The following is a 10,510-nucleotide window of genomic DNA, read 5'->3' on the forward strand; positions in this document are numbered from 1 at the left end:
ATTGTTGGAATCTGCACACATAAATCAATGTGTACACATGATCCTCAAGCTGGGCGTGTTTCGACTTTGGCAAACTGGTCCCTGGTAGACTTACCTAAGAAGAGTTTGCCCATCTGTTGTTCTCATTTTTGGGGGAGGTCAGGAGCAGAGTGGCGCAGCGGAAGCGTGCTGGGCCCATAACCCAGAGGTCGATGGATCGAAACCATCCTCTGCTAAGCCAGTGCTATGTGTGTTCTATGCATGGTTGGCGGTAAATGCCGACACTGGGGAGAAGCAAGGTGTGGCCATTTAGTGAAACCTCATGTCTGCAGTCCATAGACTTAATACAATTGATGGTGGTCAAACCTTGCTGTGCTTTTCTGAATTTCTCCTTTGTCTTTATGACTGTTGGGCAAACAGCAGAGTGAACCCTTCTTTAGCTTAGACATTCTTCTACCTGTGCACGTCAGTGGTCTGCCTTTTCAGTGGCGCATCTTACCTGACAACGTCATACTGATTTGCGATATCTTGGAAAAACAAAACCGAAAAAGAGCCTTCCTCTACAGGTAGTGTGGCCGAGGGGTCCAAGGCGCTGGATTTAGGCTCCAGTCTCTTCGGAGGCGTGGGTTCAAATCAGACAACAGTCGTTTTCTGTCAGAGGCACAGTTTGTGTCCCATAACACCTTTAATTGTTGAACACTAAAGGAGTAATGTTAAATGTTGTGTGGCTGAGGGTTTCAAAGACATCGCTTACTGTAAAAGTCCTTGTCATTGGTTACTTGGATTACATCCTAAAAGTTGAACACGAGTCATAGTCATCCATGGCACAGAAAAGTCTCTGTACTTTGTTAGCCAACTCAGTTCAACCGCCACCAGTGTGAAGTTTGCCAGGAGACACCAGGCTTTGTCTCCTTTGGCTTAGCAATTTTGGGAATCGTGTGTGTAAAGATATTTAATTATGCTGCTGGTGGTGGTGCACCGGCAAAGATTGTTACCTCACAGCATAAAGCTGCCCTGATTTGAATGATTCCAATTCAGACACACTCTGTGAAAGGACTTCATTTTTTTGCAGAAGGTTTTGGGGGTGAATTTTTGTGTGAAGAAACTTCGGGGTTGTGGTTTTTGTATAAAGATGATGTCAATGGCCAGTATGGGGGTCGAACCCATGACCTTGGCGTTATTAGCACCACGCTCTGACCATCTGAGCTAACCGGCCCTCGTTCGGCATTATAACAAGGTTTTGAGTCGATTTCCTATTGGGTTTCACAAAATAAACATCGTTAAGTAGGCTGCTGGTGGTGGTGCACAGTGGTGCACTGGCAAACATTGTTACCTCACATCAAAAAGCACCCCTGATTTGTGATGATTCCAATTGAGTCATACTCTGTGACTGGATGTACTATTTTTGCAGAAGGTTTGGAGAGTGGATTTTGTGTGAAGAAGCTTTGGGGTTGTCCCGCTTTGCATTGTTGGAATCTGCACACATAAATCAATGTGTACACATGATCCTCAAGCTGGGCGTGTTTCGACTTTGGCAAACTGGTCCCTGGTAGACTTACCTAAGAAGAGTTTGCCCATCTGTTGTTCTCATTTTTGGAGGGAGGTCAGGAGCAGAGTGGCGCAGCGGAAGCGTGCTGGGCCCATAACCCAGAGGTCGATGGATCGAAACCATCCTCTGCTAAGGCAGTGCTATGTGTGTTCTACGCATGGTTGGCGGTAAATGCCGACACTGGGGAAGAAGCAAGGTGTGGCCATTTAGTGAAACCTCATGTCTGCAGTCCATAGACTTAATACAATTGATGGTGGTCAAACCTTGCTGTGCTCTTCTGAATTTCTCCTTTGTCTTTATGACTGTTGGGCAAACAGCAGAGTGAACCCTTCTTTAGCTTAGACATTCTTCTTCCTGTGCACGTCAGTGGTCTGCCTTTTCAGTGGCGCATCTTACCTGACAACGTCATACTGATTTGCGATATCTTGGAAAAACAAAACCGAAAAAGAGCCTTCCTCTACAGGTAGTGTGGCCAAGGGGTCCAAGGCGCTGGATTTAGGCTCCAGTCTCTTCTGAGGTGTGGGTTCAAATCAGACAACAGTCATTTCAGTCGTTTTCTGTCAGAGGCACAGTTTGTGTCCCGTAACACCTTTAATTGTTGAACACTAAAGGAGTAATGTTAAATGTTGTGTGGCTGAGGGTTTCAAAGACATGGCTTACTGTAAAAGTCCTTGTCATTGGTTACTTGGATTACATCCTAAAAGTTGAACACGAGTCATAGTCTTCCATGGCACAGAAAAGTCTCTGTACTTTGTTAGCCAACTCAGTTCAACAGCCACCAGTGTGAAGTTTGCCAGGAGACACCAGGCTTTGTCTCCTTTGGCTTAGCAATTTTGGGAATCGTGTGTGTAAAGATATTTAATTATGCTGCTGGTGGTGGTGCACCGGCAAAGATTGTTACCTCACAGCATAAAGCTGCCCTGATTTGAATGATTCCAATTCAGACACACTCTGTGAAAGGACTTCATTTTTTTGCAGAAGGTTTTGGGGGTGAATTTTTGTGTGAAGAAACTTCGGGGTTGTGGTTTTTGTATAAAGATGATGTCAATGGCCAGTATGGGGGTCGAACCCATGACCTTGGCGTTATTAGCACCACGCTCTGACCATCTGAGCTAACCGGCCCTCGTTCGGCATTATAACAAGGTTTTGAGTCGATTTCCTATTGGGTTTCACAAAATAAACATCGTTAAGTAGGCTGCTGGTGGTGGTGCACTGGCAAACATTGTTACCTCACATCAAAAAGCACCCCTGATTTGTGATGATTCCAATTGAGTCATACTCTGTGACTGGATGTACTATTTTTGCAGAAGGTTTGGAGAGTGGATTTTGTGTGAAGAAGCTTTGGGGTTGTCCCGCTTTGCATTGTTGGAATCTGCACACATAAATCAATGTGTACACATGATCCTCAAGCTGGGCGTGTTTCGACTTTGGCAAACTGGTCCCTGGTAGACTTACCTAAGAAGAGTTTGCCCATCTGTTGTTCTCATTTTTGGAGGGAGGTCAGGAGCGCTTTGTGTAAAGATATTTAATTATGCTGCTGGTGGTGGTGCACCGGCAAATATTGTTACCTCACAGCATGAAGCTGCCCTGATTTGAATGATTCCAATTCAGACACACTCTGTGAAAGGACTTCATCTTTTTGCAGAAGGTTTTGGGGGTGAATTTTTGTGTGAAGAAACTTCGGGGTTGTGGTTTTTGTATAAAGATGATGTCAATGGCCAGTATGGGGGTCGAACCCATGACCTTGGCGTTATTAGCACCACGCTCTGACCATCTGAGCTAACCGGCCCTCGTTCGGCATTATAACAAGGTTTTGAGTCGATTTCCTATTGGGTTTCACAAAATAAACATCGTTAAGTAGGCTGCTGGTGGTGGTGCACTGGCAAACATTGTTACCTCACATCAAAAAGCACCCCTGATTGTTTCGACTTTGGCAAACTGGTCCCTGGTAGACTTACCTAAGAAGAGTTTGCCCATCTGTTGTTCTCATTTTTGGGGGGAGGTCAGGAGCAGAGTGGCGCAGCGGAAACGTGCACGTCAGTGGTCTGCCTTTTCAGTGGCGCATCTTACCTGACAACGTCATACTGATTTGCGATATCTTGGAAAAACAAAACCGAAAAAGAGCCTTCCTCTACAGGTAGTGTGGCCGAGGGGTCCAAGGCGCTGGATTTAGGCTCCAGTCTCTTCGGAGGCGTGGGTTCAAATCAGACAGCAGTCATTTCAGTCGTTTTCTGTCAGAGGCACAGTTTGTGTCCCATAACACCTTTAATTGTTGAACACTGAAGGAGTAATGTTAAATGTTGTGTGGCTGAGGGTTTCAAAGACATGGCTTACTGTAAAAGTCCTTGTCATTGGTTACTTGGATTACATCCTAAAAGTTGAACACGAGTCATAGTCTTCCATGGCACAGAAAAGTCTCTGTACTTTGTTAGCCAACTCAGTTCAACAGCCACCAGTGTGAAGTTTGCCAGGAGACACCAGGCTTTGTCTCCTTTGGCCTAGCAATTTTGGGAATCGTGTGTGTAAAGATATTTAATTATGCTGCTGGTGGTGGTGCACCGGCAAAGATTGTTACCTCACAGCATAAAGCTGCCCTGATTTGAATGATTCCAATTCAGACACACTCTGTGAAAGGACTTCATCTTTTTGCAGAAGGTTTTGGGGGTGAATTTTTGTGTGAAGAAACTTCGGGGTTGTGGTTTTTGTATAAAGATGATGTCAATGGCCAGTATGGGGGTCGAACCCATGACCTTGGCGTTATTAGCACCACGCTCTGACCATCTGAGCTAACCGGCCCTCGTTCGGCATTATAACAAGGTTTTGAGTCGATTTCCTATTGGGTTTCACAAAATAAACATCGTTAAGTAGGCTGCTGGTGGTGGTGCACTGGCAAACATTGTTACCTCACATCAAAAAGCACCCCTGATTGTTTCGACTTTGGCAAACTGGTCCCTGGTAGACTTACCTAAGAAGAGTTTGCCCATCTGTTGTTCTCATTTTTGGGGGGAGGTCAGGAGCAGAGTGGCGCAGCGGAAACGTGCACGTCAGTGGTCTGCCTTTTCAGTGGCGCATCTTACCTGACACCGTCATACTGATTTGCGATATCTTGGAAAAACAAAACCGAAAAAGAGCTTTCCTCTACAGGTAGTGTGGCCGAGGGGTCCAAGGCGCTGGATTTAGGCTCCAGTCTCTTCGGAGGCGTGGGTTCAAATCAGACAACAGTCATTTCAGTGGTTTTCTGTCAGAGGCACAGTTTGTGTCCCATAACACCTTTAATTGTTGAACACTAAAGGAGTAATGTTAAATGTTGTGTGGCTGAGGGTTTCAAAGACATGGCTCACTCTAAAAGTCCTTGTCATTGATTACTTGGATTACATCCTAAAAGTTGAACAGTCGTCATAGTCATACATGGCACAGAAAAGTCTCTGTACTTTGTTAGCCAACTCAGTTCAACTGCCACCAGTGTAAAGTTTGCCAGGAGACACCAGGCTTTGTCTCCTTTGGCCTAGCAATTTTGGGAATCGTGTGTGTAAAGATATTTAATTATGCTGCTGGTGGTGGTGCACCGGCAAAGATTGTTACCTCACAGCATGAAGCTGCCCTGATTTGAATGATTCCAATTCAGACACACTCTGTGAAAGGACTTCATCTTTTTGCAGAAGGTTTTGGGGGTGAATGTTTGTGTGAAGAAACTTCGGGGTTGTGGTTTTTGTATAAAGATGATGTCAATGGCCAGTATGGGGGTCGAACCCATGACCTTGGCGTTATTAGCACCACGCTCTGACCATCTGAGCTAACCGGCCCTCGTTCGGCATTATAACAAGGTTTTGAGTCGATTTCCTATTGGGTTTCACAAAATAAACATCGTTAAGTAGGCTGCTGGTGGTGGTGCACAGTGGTGCACTGGCAAACATTGTTACCTCACATCAAAAAGCACCCCTGATTTGTGATGATTCCAATTGAGTCATACTCTGTGACTGGATGTACTATTTTTGCAGAAGGTTTGGAGAGTGGATTTTGTGTGAAGAAGCTTTGGGGTTGTCCCGCTTTGCATTGTTGGAATCTGCACACATAAATCAATGTGTACACATGATCCTCAAGCTGGGCGTGTTTCGACTTTGGCAAACTGGTCCCTGGTAGACTTACCTAAGAAGAGTTTGCCCATCTGTTGTTCTCATTTTTGGGGGGAGGTCAGGAGCAGAGTGGCGCAGCGGAAGCGTGCTGGGCCCATAACCCAGAGGTCGATGGATCGAAACCATCCTCTGCTAAGCCAGTGCTATGTGTGTTCTATGCATGGTTGGCGGTAAATGCCGACACTGGGGAAGAAGCAAGGTGTGGCCATTTAGTGAAACCTCATGTCTGCAGTCCATAGACTTAATACAATTGATGGTGGTCAAACCTTGCTGTGCTTTTCTGAATTTCTCCTTTGTCTTTATGACTGTTGGGCAAACAGCAGAGTGAACCCTTCTTTAGCTTAGACATTCTTCTACCTGTGCACGTCAGTGGTCTGCCTTTTCAGTGGCGCATCTTACCTGACAACGTCATACTGATTTGCGATATCTTGGAAAAACAAAACCGAAAAAGAGCCTTCCTCTACAGGTAGTGTGGCCGAGGGGTCCAAGGCGCTGGATTTAGGCTCCAGTCTCTTCGGAGGCGTGGGTTCAAATCCCACCACTGCCATCGGACAACAGTCATTTCAGTGGTTTTCTGTCAGAGGCACAGTTTGTGTCCCATAACACCTTTAATTGTTGAACACTAAAGGAGTAATGTTAAATGTTGTGTGGCTGAGGGTTTCAAAGACATGGCTCACTCTAAAAGTCCTTGTCATTGATTATTTGGATTACATCCTAAAAGTTGAACAGTCGTCATAGTCATACATGGCACAGAAAAGTCTCTGTACTTTGTTAGCCAACTCAGTTCAACTGCCACCAGTGTAAAGTTTGCCAGGAGACACCAGGCTTTGTCTCCTTTGGCCTAGCAATTTTGGGAATCGTGTGTGTAAAGATATTTAATTATGCTGCTGGTGGTGGTGCACCGGCAAAGATTGTTACCTCACAGCATGAAGCTGCCCTGATTTGAATGATTCCAATTCAGACACACTCTGTGAAAGGACTTCATCTTTTTGCAGAAGGTTTTGGGGGTGAATTTTTGTGTGAAGAAACTTCGGGGTTGTGGTTTTTGTATAAAGATGATGTCAATGGCCAGTATGGGGGTCGAACCCATGACCTTGGCGTTATTAGCACCACGCTCTGACCATCTGAGCTAACCGGCCCTCGTTCGGCATTATAACAAGGTTTTGAGTCGATTTCCTATTGGGTTTCACAAAATAAACATCGTTAAGTAGGCTGCTGGTGGTGGTGCACAGTGGTGCACTGGCAAACATTGTTACCTCACATCAAAAAGCACCCCTGATTTGTGATGATTCCAATTGAGTCATACTCTGTGACTGGATGTACTATTTTTGCAGAAGGTTTGGAGAGTGGATTTTGTGTGAAGAAGCTTTGGGGTTGTCCCGCTTTGCATTGTTGGAATCTGCACACATAAATCAATGTGTACACATGATCCTCAAGCTGGGCGTGTTTCGACTTTGGCAAACTGGTCCCTGGTAGACTTACCTAAGAAGAGTTTGCCCATCTGTTGTTCTCATTTTTGGGGGGAGGTCAGGAGCAGAGTGGCGCAGCGGAAGCGTGCTGGGCCCATAACCCAGAGGTCGATGGATCGAAACCATCCTCTGCTAAGCCAGTGCTATGTGTGTTCTATGCATGGTTGGCGGTAAATGCCGACACTGGGGAAGAAGCAAGGTGTGGCCATTTAGTGAAACCTCATGTCTGCAGTCCATAGACTTAATACAATTGATGGTGGTCAAACCTTGCTGTGCTTTTCTGAATTTCTCCTTTGTCTTTATGACTGTTGGGCAAACAGCAGAGTGAACCCTTCTTTAGCTTAGACATTCTTCTACCTGTGCACGTCAGTGGTCTGCCTTTTCAGTGGCGCATCTTACCTGACAACGTCATACTGATTTGCGATATCTTGGAAAAACAAAACCGAAAAAGAGCCTTCCTCTACAGGTAGTGTGGCCGAGGGGTCCAAGGCGCTGGATTTAGGCTCCAGTCTCTTCGGAGGCGTGGGTTCAAATCCCACCACTGCCATCGGACAACAGTCATTTCAGTGGTTTTCTGTCAGAGGCACAGTTTGTGTCCCATAACACCTTTAATTGTTGAACACTAAAGGAGTAATGTTAAATGTTGTGTGGCTGAGGGTTTCAAAGACATGGCTCACTCTAAAAGTCCTTGTCATTGATTATTTGGATTACATCCTAAAAGTTGAACAGTCGTCATAGTCATACATGGCACAGAAAAGTCTCTGTACTTTGTTAGCCAACTCAGTTCAACTGCCACCAGTGTAAAGTTTGCCAGGAGACACCAGGCTTTGTCTCCTTTGGCCTAGCAATTTTGGGAATCGTGTGTGTAAAGATATTTAATTATGCTGCTGGTGGTGGTGCACCGGCAAAGATTGTTACCTCACAGCATGAAGCTGCCCTGATTTGAATGATTCCAATTCAGACACACTCTGTGAAAGGACTTCATCTTTTTGCAGAAGGTTTTGGTGGTGAATTTTTGTGTGAAGAAACTTTGGGGTTGTGGTTTTTGTATAAAGATGATGTCAATGGCCAGTATGGGGGTCGAACCCATGACCTTGGCGTTATTAGCACCACGCTCTGACCATCTGAGCTAACCGGCCCTCGTTCGGCATTATAACAAGGTTTTGAGTCGATTTCCTATTGGGTTTCACAAAATAAACATCGTTAAGTAGGCTGCTGGTGGTGGTGCACTGGCAAACATTGTTACCTCACATCAAAAAGCACCCCTGATTTGTGATGATTCCAATTGAGTCATACTCTGTGACTGGATGTACTATTTTTGCAGAAGGTTTGGAGAGTGGATTTTGTGTGAAGAAGCTTTGGGGTTGTCCCGCTTTGCATTGTTGGAATCTGCACACATAAATCAATGTGTACACATGATCCTCAAGCTGGGCGTGTTTCGACTTTGGCAAACTGGTCCCTGGTAGACTTACCTAAGAAGAGTTTGCCCATCTGTTGTTCTCATTTTTGGGGGGAGGTCAGGAGCAGAGTGGCGCAGCGGAAGTGTGCTGGGCCCATAACCCAGAGGTCGATGGATCGAAGCCATCCTCTGCTAAGGCAGTGCTATGTGTGTTCTATGCATGGTTGGCGGTAAATGCCTACACTGGGGTAGAAGCAAGGTGTGGCCATTTAGTGAAACCTCATGTCTGCAGTCCATATACTTAATACAATTGATGGTGGTCAAACCTTGCTGTGCTTTTCTGAATTTCTCCTTTGTCTTTATGACTGTTGGGCAAACAGCAGAATGAACCCTTCTTTAGCTTAGACATTCTTCTTCCTGTGCACGTCAGTGGTCTGCCTTTTCAGTGGAGCATCTTACCTGACAACGTCATACTGATTTGCGATATCTTGGAAAAACAAAACCGAAAAAGAGCCTTCCTCTACAGGTAGTGTGGCCGAGGGGTCCAAGGCGCTGGATTTAGGCTCCAGTCTCTTCGGAGGCGTGGGTTCAAATCAGACAACAGTCAGTCGTTTTCTGTCAGAGGCACAGTTTGTGTCCCATAACACCTTTAATTGTTGAACACTAAAGGAGTAATGTTAAATGTTGTGTGGCTGAGGGTTTCAAAGACATGGCTTACTGTAAAAGTCCTTGTCATTGGTTACTTGGATTACATCCTAAAAGTTGAACACGAGTCATAGTCATCCATGGCACAGAAAAGTCTCTGTACTTTGTTAGCCAACTCAGTTCAACCGCCACCAGTGTGAAGTTTGCCAGGAGACACCAGGCTTTGTCTCCTTTGGCTTAGCAATTTTGGGAATCGTGTGTGTAAAGATATTTAATTATGCTGCTGGTGGTGGTGCACCGGCAAAGATTGTTACCTCACAGCATGAAGCTGCCCTGATTTGAATGATTCCAATTCAGACACACTCTGTGAAAGGACTTCATCTTTTTGCAGAAGGTTTTGGTGGTGAATTTTTGTGTGAAGAAACTTTGGGGTTGTGGTTTTTGTATAAAGATGATGTCAATGGCCAGTATGGGGGTCGAACCCATGACCTTGGCGTTATTAGCACCACGCTCTGACCATCTGAGCTAACCGGCCCTCGTTCGGCATTATAACAAGGTTTTGAGTCGATTTCCTATTGGGTTTCACAAAATAAACATCGTTAAGTAGGCTGCTGGTGGTGGTGCACTGGCAAACATTGTTACCTCACATCAAAAAGCACCCCTGATTTGTGATGATTCCAATTGAGTCATACTCTGTGACTGGATGTACTATTTTTGCAGAAGGTTTGGAGAGTGGATTTTGTGTGAAGAAGCTTTGGGGTTGTCCCGCTTTGCATTGTTGGAATCTGCACACATAAATCAATGTGTACACATGATCCTCAAGCTGGGCGTGTTTCGACTTTGGCAAACTGGTCCCTGGTAGACTTACCTAAGAAGAGTTTGCCCATCTGTTGTTCTCATTTTTGGGGGGAGGTCAGGAGCAGAGTGGCGCAGCGGAAGCGTGCTGGGCCCATAACCCAGAGGTCGATGGATCGAAACCATCCTCTGCTAAGCCAGTGCTATGTGTGTTCTATGCATGGTTGGCGGTAAATGCCGACACTGGGGTAGAAGCAAGGTGTGGCCATTTAGTGAAACCTCATGTCTGCAGTCCATAGACTTAATACAATTGATGGTGGTCAAACCTTGCTGTGCTTTTCTGAATTTCTCCTTTGTCTTTATGACTGTTGGGCAAACAGCAGAATGAACCCTTCTTTAGCTTAGACATTCTTCTTCCTGTGCATGTCAGTGGTCTGCCTTTTCAGTGGCGCATCTTACCTGACAACGTCATACTGACTTGCGATATCTTGGAAAAACAAAACCGAAAAAGAGCCTTCCTCTACAGGTAGTGTGGCCGAGG

The 10,510-nt window shown here is 45.5% G+C and overlaps 13 non-coding genes across 13 annotated transcripts; 5 read left to right on the plus strand and 8 right to left on the minus strand.

Moving 5' to 3' along the window:
* Positions 1-1,121: 1,121 nt before the first annotated feature.
* On the minus strand, positions 1,122-1,195 carry trnai-aau. Its single transcript has one exon. It is a non-coding gene; the product is annotated as a tRNA-Ile (tRNA).
* A 1,381-nt stretch (positions 1,196-2,576) lies between these two features.
* Positions 2,577-2,650, minus strand: trnai-aau. Its single transcript has one exon. It is a non-coding gene; the product is annotated as a tRNA-Ile (tRNA).
* A 593-nt stretch (positions 2,651-3,243) lies between these two features.
* trnai-aau lies at positions 3,244-3,317 on the minus strand. The gene has a single exon. It is a non-coding gene; the product is annotated as a tRNA-Ile (tRNA).
* A 933-nt stretch (positions 3,318-4,250) lies between these two features.
* On the minus strand, positions 4,251-4,324 carry trnai-aau. The gene has a single exon. It is a non-coding gene; the product is annotated as a tRNA-Ile (tRNA).
* A 933-nt stretch (positions 4,325-5,257) lies between these two features.
* Positions 5,258-5,331, minus strand: trnai-aau. The gene has a single exon. It is a non-coding gene; the product is annotated as a tRNA-Ile (tRNA).
* A 393-nt stretch (positions 5,332-5,724) lies between these two features.
* trnam-cau lies at positions 5,725-5,796 on the plus strand. Its single transcript has one exon. It is a non-coding gene; the product is annotated as a tRNA-Met (tRNA).
* A 330-nt stretch (positions 5,797-6,126) lies between these two features.
* On the plus strand, positions 6,127-6,208 carry trnal-uag. Its single transcript has one exon. It is a non-coding gene; the product is annotated as a tRNA-Leu (tRNA).
* A 518-nt stretch (positions 6,209-6,726) lies between these two features.
* On the minus strand, positions 6,727-6,800 carry trnai-aau. Its single transcript has one exon. It is a non-coding gene; the product is annotated as a tRNA-Ile (tRNA).
* Positions 6,801-7,193: 393 nt separating this feature from the next.
* Positions 7,194-7,265, plus strand: trnam-cau. The gene has a single exon. It is a non-coding gene; the product is annotated as a tRNA-Met (tRNA).
* A 330-nt stretch (positions 7,266-7,595) lies between these two features.
* On the plus strand, positions 7,596-7,677 carry trnal-uag. Its single transcript has one exon. It is a non-coding gene; the product is annotated as a tRNA-Leu (tRNA).
* Positions 7,678-8,195: 518 nt separating this feature from the next.
* trnai-aau lies at positions 8,196-8,269 on the minus strand. Its single transcript has one exon. It is a non-coding gene; the product is annotated as a tRNA-Ile (tRNA).
* Positions 8,270-9,635: 1,366 nt separating this feature from the next.
* trnai-aau lies at positions 9,636-9,709 on the minus strand. The gene has a single exon. It is a non-coding gene; the product is annotated as a tRNA-Ile (tRNA).
* Positions 9,710-10,092: 383 nt separating this feature from the next.
* On the plus strand, positions 10,093-10,164 carry trnam-cau. Its single transcript has one exon. It is a non-coding gene; the product is annotated as a tRNA-Met (tRNA).
* Positions 10,165-10,510: the final 346 nt, after the last annotated feature.

This window comes from Solea senegalensis, unplaced genomic scaffold (assembly GCF_019176455.1).
Source record: "Solea senegalensis isolate Sse05_10M unplaced genomic scaffold, IFAPA_SoseM_1 scf7180000017359, whole genome shotgun sequence".
Lineage (NCBI taxonomy): Eukaryota > Metazoa > Chordata > Actinopteri > Pleuronectiformes > Soleidae > Solea > Solea senegalensis.